Source organism: Triticum aestivum, chromosome 4B (genome assembly GCF_018294505.1).
Source record: "Triticum aestivum cultivar Chinese Spring chromosome 4B, IWGSC CS RefSeq v2.1, whole genome shotgun sequence".
NCBI lineage: Eukaryota > Viridiplantae > Streptophyta > Magnoliopsida > Poales > Poaceae > Triticum > Triticum aestivum.
This window is the reverse complement of record NC_057804.1, coordinates 374715661-374724983: the sequence shown is the minus strand read 5'-3', so window position 1 is coordinate 374724983 and position 9323 is coordinate 374715661.

The following is a 9323-nucleotide window of genomic DNA, read 5'->3' as shown; positions in this document are numbered from 1 at the left end:
TGGACCATTACGGAGTTCCTTGTCACGTCTGGGATCTCATCCGGGACTCCGAACAATCTTAAGTAACCACCATAATGACTCAACTATACTTATATCGTCACCAAACGTTAAGTGTGTAGACCCTGCGGTTTCGAGAACTATGCAGACATGACCGAGACACCTCTACGGTCAATAACCAATAGCGGGGCATGGATGCCCATATTGGTTCCTACACATTCTACGAAGATCTTATCGGTCGAACCTCGATGTCAAGGATTCAGCTAATCCTGCATGTAGTTCCCTTTGTCTATCGGTATGTTACTTACCTGAGATTCGATCGTCGGTATCTCCAAGCTTAGTTCAATCTCGTTACCAGCAAGTCTCTTTACTCATTCTATAATACAAGATCTCGTGACTAACTCATTGGTCACATTGCTTGCAAGCTCATTGTGATGCTGTATTACCGAGTGAGCCCTGAGATACCTCTCCGTCATACGGAGTGACAAATCCCAGTCTTGATCCATGCCAACTCAACGGACACCCTCGAAGATACCTTTGAGCACCTTTATAGTCACCCAGTTACGTTGTGATGTTTGGTACACACAAGGTACTCCTCCGGTGTTAGTGAGTTGCATGATCTCATGGTCATAGGAATATATACTTGACATGCAGAAAACAATAGAAATAAACTTGACACGATCATATGCTACATTTATAGTTTGGGTCTTGTCCATCACATCATTCTCCTGATGATGTGAGCCCGTTATCAAATAACAACTCATGTCCATGGCTAGGAAACCATAGCCATATTTGATCAATGAGCTAGTCCGGCAGAGGCTTACTAGGGATACGTTGTTGTCTATGTATCTACACATGTATTTGAGTTTCCGGTCAATATAGTTATAGCATGGATAATAAATGAATATCATTAACAAGGAAATATAATAATAATCATTTTATTATTGCCTCTAGGGCATATTTCCAGCACTAGAGAGGAAGCCTAATGATAATGATCATGAAACCTCGGATCAAGTTATTGCTGAACCTCGTAGGTCGACCAGAACATGCTCCACACCAGAGTGGTATTGTGATCCTGTCCTGGAAGTCATGTTGTTAGACAATGGCAAACCTATGAACTATCAAGAAGCTACGATGAGCCCAGATTCTGATAAATGGCTTGAGGCCATAAAATCTGAGATAGGATCCATGTATGAGAACAAAGTGTGGACTTTGGTGGACTTGCCCGATGATCGGCAGGCCATTGAAAGTAAATGGATCTTCAAGAGGAAGACGTGCATTGATGGTAATATCACTGTCTTCAAAGTTCGACTTGTCGCGAAAGGTTTTCGACAAGTTCAAGGGGTTGACTATGATGAGACTTTCTCACCCGTAGCGATGCTTAAGTCTTTCGGAATCATGTTAGCAATTGCCGCATTTTATGATTATGAAATTTGGCAAATGGACATCAAAATTGCATTCCTTAATGGATTTCTTCAAGAAGAGTTGTATATGATGCAACCAGAAGGTTTTGTCGATCCTAAGGGTGCCGACAAAGTGTGCAAGCCCCAGCGATCCATCTATGGACTAGTGCAAGCATCTCAGAGTTGGAATATACGCTTTGATAAGGTGATCAAAGCATATTGTTTTATTCAGACTTACGGTGAAGCCGGTATTTAAAAGAAAGTGAGTGGGAGCTCTGTAGAATTTCTGATATTATATGTGGATGACATATTCTTGATTGGAAATGATATAGAATTTCTTGATAGTATAAAAGGATACTTGAATAAGAATTTTTCAATGAAAGAGCTCGGTGAAGCTACTTATATATTGGGCATCAAGATCTATAGGGATAGACGAGACGCTTAATAGGACTTTCACAAAGCACATACCTTGGCAAAGTTTTGAAGAAGTTCAAAATGGACCAGTCAAAGAAAGGGTTCTTGCCTATGTTGCAAGGTGTGAAGTTGAGTAAGACTCAAAGCCTGACCATGGCAGAAGATAGAGAGAGAATGAAAGTCATTCCCTATGCCTTGGCCATAGGTTCTATAAAGTATGCCCTGTTGTGTACCAGACCTGTTGTGTGCCTTGCCATGAGTTTGGCAAGGGGGTACAATAGTGATCCAGGAGTGGACCACTGGATAACGGTAAAAAAATATCCTTAGTTACCTAAGAGGACTAAGGAAATGTTTCTCGATTATGGAGGTGATAAAGAGTTCGTCATAAAGGGTTACGTCGATGTAAGCTTTGACATCGATTCGGATGACTCTGAGTCTCAATCTGGATATGTATTGGAAGTGGGAGCAAATAGCTAGAGTAGCTCCATGCAGAGCATTTTAGACATAGAAAATTGCAAAATACATACGAATCTGAATGTGGCAAACCCGTTGACTAAACCTCTCTCACAAGAAAAACATGATCACACCATAGTACTATTTGGGTGTTAATCACATGGTGATGTGAACTAGATTATTGACTCTAGTAAACTCTTTGGGTGTTAGCCACATGGCGATGTGAACTATGGGTATTGATCACATGGCGATGTGAACTAGATTATTGACTCTAGTGCAAGTGGGAGACTGATGGAAATATGCCCTAGAGGCAATAATAAAATGGTTATTATTATATTTCCTTAATCATGATAAAGGTTTATTATTCATGCTAGAATTGTATTCACCGGAAACTTCAATACTTGTGTGGATACATAAACAAATACCATGTCCCTAGTGATCCTCTACTAGACTAGCTCGTTGATCAAAAGATGGTTAAGGTTTCCTAACCATAGACAGGATTGTCATTTGACAAGACCCATCTATTAGCTTAGCATATGATCGTTCAGTTTATTGCTACTGCTTTCTTAATGCCAAATACACATTCCTTCGACCATCAGATCATGCAACTCCCAGATATCGAAGGAATACCTTGTGTGCTATCAAACGTCACAATGTAACTGGGTGATCATAAAGATGCTCTACAGGTATCTCCGAAGATGTCTGTTAAGTTGGCGTGAATCGAGATTGGGATTTGTCACTCCGTGTATCGGAGAGGTATCTCTGGGCCCTCTCGGTAATACACATCATAAGAAGCTTGCAAGCAAAATGATTAAGGAGTTAGTTATGAGATGATGTATTAAGGAACGAGTAAAGAGACTTGCTGGTAATGAGATTGAACTAGGTATGAAGATACCGACGATCGAATCTCGGTCAAGTAACATACCGACAAACAAAGGGAGTTACGTATGTTGTCATAAAGGTTCAACCAATAAAAGATCTTAGTGGAATAAGTAGGAATCAATATAGGCATCCAGGTCCCACTATTGGTTATTGACCGGAGAGCTGTCTCGGTCATGACTACATAATTCCCGAACCCGCGGGGTCGCACGCTTAACGTTCGTTGACGCTAGAGTAGTATTGGGATATTTGATGAGTGGTAACCAAATGTTGTTCGAAGTCCCGGATGAGATCCCGGATGTCATGAGGAATCTCAGAATGGTCGAGAGGTAAAGATTTATATATAGGAAGTCATATTCTGGGTTCCGGAAAAAGGTTCAATTTTTTTTATATTGTGCCGGGAAGCTTCCAGAAGGTTCTGGAGGATTCCGGAGGGGTCCGGAAGTCCACGAGTGGGTCCAACATGACACAAGGGCTAGCATGGGATGCGGGGAGATGCCCTGGCCTTTTTGGGCTAGGCGCACCAAGTCCTCGAAAGCCCATATGGCTAATGAAGGCAAAAAAAGGAAGGAGTGCTAGTAGGAATAGGATTGGACTTGGAGTCCAAGTCCTCTCCCCCTTAGCTGCGCCCTAGGGCTTGGAGGGGTTGTTTCCCATGACCCTCCACCTATATATAGAGGGGAGGGGCATCCCAAGAGGAAACACCAAGCCCTTGGCGCCCTCTCTCTCCTGTTACTCTATAGTTCCACTGCCTCGTCCTGGCGACGCTTAGCGAAGCACTGTCGATGCTCCACCACCACGTCATCGTGTTGGTTGTGATCCCATCTAATTCTCCTCCCCTACTTGATGCATCAAGGAGGAGATGCCATCAATCCATATGTGTGCTAAACTCAGAGGTGTCATATGTTTGGTACTTGATCGGTTGGATCGCAAAGGTGTTCGACTACATCAATCGCATTGTTAAACGCTTCCGCTTAACGGTCTACGAGGGTACGTAGACACACTCTCCCCTCTCATAGCTATGCATCTCCATGGATATATATTGCATGTGCATAGAAAAAATGTGTTTTCCATGCAACGTTCCCCAACAATATTATCTTCGGCTGTACTAACCATGCTTGCAGCTTAGAATTCGAGAAAATGATGTCCGATAAATACCAAATGTCCATGATGGGTGAACTCAAATTATTTCTCGGACTGCAAATTCGTCAACATGCAAATGGCATATTCATTTCTCGGGAGAAATATCTGAAAGAGTGCCTAAAGAAGTTCAAAATTGAAGATTCCAAAATGAAGGGGTATAAGACTCCAATGCCCATGAATGGTAAGCTGGATGCAGATGTGTATGGTAAGGATTACAATCAGAAAGCCTACCGTTTAATGATTGGATCTCTTCTTTACTTATATGCATCCAGACCTGACATTATGTTGAGTGTTTTCATGTGTGCCCGCTATCAAGTTGCACCGGAAGAATCGCATCACCAAGCGGTCAAGCGAATTCTGAGATATTTGGCTCACACCCCCACCTTAGGTTTATGGTATCCTAAGGGAGCACAGTTTGATCTTGTTGGTTATTCATACTTAGATTTGGCTGGTGACTTGGTTGACAGGAAATCTACCTCAGGGACATGTCATTTCCTCGGTAGATCATTGGTTTGTTGGTCATCAAGGAAGCAGAATTGTGTAACTCTCTCTACGGCTGAGGACAATATATTGTTGTTGGTGCATGTTGCACTCAGTTATTGTGGATGAAGCAAACACTGAAGGATTATGGCATCAAGATCAAGCATATCCCTCTATATTGTGATAATGAAAGTGCCATCAAAATTGCACACGATCCTGTGCAGCATTCTCGCACGAAGCACATTGCCATCAGACATCATTTCATTCGTGATCATGTGGCTCGAGAGGATATTATCATCAATCATGTCAAGACCGAAGACAATCTCGCTGATATATTCACCAAGCCTCTCGATGAGAAAAGATTCTGTGCGTTATGGTGTGAGCTAAACATCCTGGACTTCATAAATGTCCAGTAAGCTGGACTCGGCACCCATGCTAACAATTACACATCTTTGAAGCAATGAGTGCATAACACTCGAAGAGTCTGAAACTTTTGACAAAGTGAAAGTTTCTTTCTGGGAGTGAATACATTAATGAAGAACTAGACTAACTGGGTGCAAAGGGCCCAACGGTAGGCCCATCTACCAGCAAAAGAAAAAGAGTCGAACCAAATAAAAATGAGCAAGAAGAAGATGCTCCGACAAAAAGGAAAGGTGGCACGCAACCTCTGACAAATTCCGCTCAGCAAGAAGAAGAAGAAGAAGAAGAAGAAGAAGAAGAAGAAGAAGAAGATGATGAATGCTCCTCCTCCTCCGGATGTTGATACACAGAGAGAAAATACTCCTAAACAAGAAATTCCTTCGCCAACTCATGAACTAGTTGTAGATGCATTAACTTTGCCAAGGCTACCTGTGGCCTCCCCTGCAGAAAATCCTTCTCAGCACCAAGTGTTAGAAGAAGGTGAAATTCCTCGGTTTGAATGACAAGCTTCTCCTGCCCATGATGAACCAAATGATTCGGTTCCTTCCTATGCTCCTCCAATGACTTCTGAAGCAAATCACCAATAGCCCCAAGTGGCTGATAGAACTTTGGTGCCTGAGTCAGCACCTGAACAAGTGTCAAATCCATCTCCTCTGGGAATCTCACCCAATACTGCATGAAGAACCTCTGATCCTTCTGCAGCAAAATCAACTTCGACTCATCATTCAGATTCTGTTATCAATGGCGATGAAGTGATTTCCGTTGAAGATGAACTGAACTATCCTTATCCTCGTGAGCACCTGCCATTGTTTTCCACCGGTTTTGGCGCCAAAGGGCCTCTTTTCAATCGGAACACTCATCCGAATTTCTTTCAAGAAAGTCCTCAACAGGCCCCACACATTTGAATCTCCTCAGTTGTGGACTCAGGAACATGCAACATACTATTCGAGAATCCTTTATGACAGCCTTAAGATTTTCCCTCATGAGTTCCCAGATATCGCTGTGATGAAGAACCTTGGTTGTTTTAATCAAGTATTGCAAGACATCAAATACTATGGCCTCACGCATGTATTTGACTTTCAACATCCATGGAACAGGGAAATTATCCTTCAGTTTTATGCTATTCTGTATATATCTGGTGATGAATCTGATAGCACTAAGTGGATCATGGAATGGATGACTGAAGGAAAGCGAAGCAAATGCTCTGCCATGGACTTTGTATCTCATTTTCATTTCCCTCGTTTTGAACATGGCAAGACTGAGATTCGGGTTCACAACATTGATGCCATCTCTGATGAAGATTTCTAATGCATAATGGGTGAAGATAAAATTCGTGACTGAAATGGTCCTCCCCTACCTGAGCACTTGACATTCAATAATGAGACATTTTATCACATTCTCACTTACACCCTCTATCCGCTGGCTAGAATGAATACTGACAACATGATATCTGATGTTCTTTGCAACACCATCCATGCCATCTCTCAAGGTTTTATCTTCTATGTGGAAGACATGTTCCTATGCATACTGATGGATTTAGCTCAGTGTCCAAAAACTATCAAGGTATATGCGCCCTGGATTCAGAAAGTGGTTGACTATGCAATGAAGACCGAATACCTTACCAAAGTCAGTCACAAAAGCTTCATTCCTCATGTGCGTGATATGCTGAAAAGTAATGGAAGATTTCTCTTCGGGAAAGGCTCAAGTCTCAAGTCCTTCTGATTATCATAACACCTTCAATGGACACAAGCTACCTAAACATGATCGTCTGTTGAACACTCAACGTCCTTCACATCTTGAAGTGAGCATGCGCACTCAACAGCTGTTGTTGAAGCATATGGCCAAAGACCGTCAAGAAAAAGAGCATCTGGCTGCCGAACTTAATGCTATTCACAACCGAACAAAAGTTGTGCACTTAATCACAACATAAAACAAGAAGTGTTTATGGAAATTGCTTCGGAAATTTTTCTCCAAGAAGCAATTGAACCACTCTCATCTCCAAGAGCTCTATAAGTATATTGATCAAGGGTTCTCAGCTGAAGGTTTTCAACATCGGATCACTCCTCCTCTGCCAGCTCGTGAACCAACAACCAATTTACTTCGGATTCAACTGCACAAATTGCTCGACAAGTCAGAAGCAACTTCGCCCACGGAGAAGGAAATTCTTTCTCCCGCAAGACTCAACAGGCTGATCCTAATGTGCCTTCAACTTCTCAGTCCCAAGACAGTATTGAAGAATCTGCTGCTGATGATGACAATGAAGATCTTCCAGCCACCTCTGAATCAGAAACCTCTTCGGGAAGTTCTTCAGGCGATGCCTCGGAGTGAATCAGATTCACCTTCTTTTGCACTCGTGTTTTTCATCACCTTTTTGACACTAGTTGACGAAAAGGGGGAGAATTACATCGAGAGTTTCGATAGATTCGCTCTGTTGGATTTGGTATCCTTGTTTATTCGCTCTGTTTTTGAGGCTTTTGCGTTATGTATTTCTAAGACAATTTAAGCCAGTTATTGTGCTCTGATGTAAAACTTCTGTATGGGTTGTAATATTGATAGCCCCACCTACTGCACTATTCTCTCTCGAAGTATTTGTTTTGCAGGTGGAATTATTGTTAGAAGTCATAAATGATTGCACCATATTCTCGTTGAATTACCTATCATCAGTGCAAATCATTACCTCGTATGATTGAAAATCCTCCACTCACTCAAATGAATTGCAAGGACCTTCATTGTATATCAATTGACCCTGCATACATCTAAGGGGAGTATATTTCATCATTGAGTCAAGTAATGCAAGTTCAATCTTGTTTGTTCTATATTTCACTTATCTATCTTCACTTCGATGATTATCTGTTTTGTCAACAACCATCCAAAAAGGGGGAGATTGTTGGTGCAATGATAGGCCCCTTATGTTTTGGAGTTTGTTAACATAAATAGTATGGGACTTATGTGTTTTCTAGTGCACACAGAGTAATAGGTCCCTGAAGTATCGAGGAGTTTGATGCAAATGACGAAGGTAATCTCCCTGCGCAGCAGCGAAGGTTATCACCGAAGATAAAGCTAACAAGAGTGACCCCTAAAAATTGCTAAAGTTTAAGCAATTGTTTTGGTGCCTGTTCGAAGAATATGACTGCGTCCAAGCAAGAATGAAGACGAGATGAAGGCGTAGCATTTGTTTCGTTGTTCTTCTTCTTTCATTGAGTCATAGTACCACCGTACTATTAAGAGGGGTATAGCTTCGAAGCTTTGATTCTCTGATGCTAAACCCAAATCCTATGAAAGCTGTGAGAGAAATCTCTTTGTGCTCTGAGCAAATACTTGCCAGCAAGAGACTGTGATCTTCCTCGCTACGAGAGATTTGACTCGTACCAAGGAGTTAGCATTACTTGTTCCTCAAGTAATGTTACCGTTGCTCCAAAATCCGGCTGTTGCGAACGTGTCGGTTGGCCATTGGCTGGACCTCATGTCCAAAATGGTCATTTCCCATTCGGGAAGGCTACGGCTATAAATAGCCACCCCGCACCGACTTTGTCCGGTGGCTGCTCCGTTTGATTCTGAGAAGATTGTTGAGCAACCCACTCTCTGAGTGATTTGAGTTTAAAATCCACCGAGAGAAAAACCCTAGAGCCGAGGAATTAGATAGTGGTTCAGCATCACTGGAATCTAAGTTTAATACGCTCCGCCTATTACTCTTGAGAGATGCAAACTCTCTAGACAGTTTGGTGCCAATTTCTTCAGAGACCAAAAGTGATTGTGGTTCTCGAAGAAGAAGTCTGTAAAGGTTTGGAGATCGCCTTCAAGTATCTACCACGAGTGATCGGCATCGGTTGACGAATCGATTGTCAAGGAGAATGGGGTGAAGAGAGTTTATCTTCCGTGTTAAGTCACAGCCCCTCCAACCAGACGTAGTCCTTGCGCAGAAGGATGAACTGGTTGAACAAATAGCTTGTCGCCATCGAGCATCTTCGATTATGTATGTCACTCATGTTTACATTCGATGTGTTTTCATTCGTATGATTTACTTCGATGCATGTCTTAGTTTTCATTTGGTACTCTATTTTAGTTCACTACAATTTGTTTTTCATTTATTCCGCTGCTGGGTTCTGAGAGAACTAAGTTTTCCGAAGAAAATTA